Source organism: Orycteropus afer, unplaced genomic scaffold (genome assembly GCF_000298275.1).
Source record: "Orycteropus afer afer isolate SDZICR_OR568_19922 unplaced genomic scaffold, OryAfe1.0 scaffold00341, whole genome shotgun sequence".
In the NCBI taxonomy this organism is placed as follows: Eukaryota; Metazoa; Chordata; class Mammalia; order Tubulidentata; family Orycteropodidae; genus Orycteropus; species Orycteropus afer.
In genome coordinates, this window is record NW_006921928.1 from 68,085 (window position 1) to 68,785 (window position 701).

Consider the following 701-nt stretch of genomic DNA (forward strand, 5'->3'; position numbering starts at 1 on the left):
TCTTCCTATTATTAATTTCTAATTTTATAGCATTGTGGTCTGAGAAGATGCTTTGTAGCATGTCAATGTTTTTGAACTTATTGAAGGTTGTTTTATGTCCTAACATATGGCCTGTTGTGGAGAAGGATCCATGTGCACTGGAGAGGAATATGAATTGTGCTTTTGGTGGGTGAAATGCTCTGTATATGTCTATGAGGTCAAGTTGGTTGATTACATTCTTGAGTTTTTCTGTATCTTTCTTGAGTTTTTTTCTTGTTGACCTGTCCCTCTTTGAAAGTGGTCTGTTAAAGTCTCCTATTACTATTAAAGTAGCCACAGGGATCCAGGTGAGGAGAGGGAACTCAGGCACGCCCAAAGCAGCAGGGCAGGAGAGCAGAAGAAAGGGGATTAAAAGCCAGGAATCTGGACAGAAGAGAGTCAGTTGCAGGGATCCAGGTGAGGAGAGGGAACTCAGGCATGCCCAGAGCATTAGTGATCTGAAATGGACTGGTTTTGGCCATTTTGAATCAACCATGTGATTTACTATGCTGGGAATGACAGTTTGAAGACGAATGACATGACATTCACCCTCAAAAAAATGTTTCAAGATCTGTCCTGAAGTACAATGCTGTCAGTGATAGGATAATATCCATACAGCTACAAGGAAGACCTGTTAATATGACTATTATTCAAATTTATGCACCAACCACCAAAGCCAAACA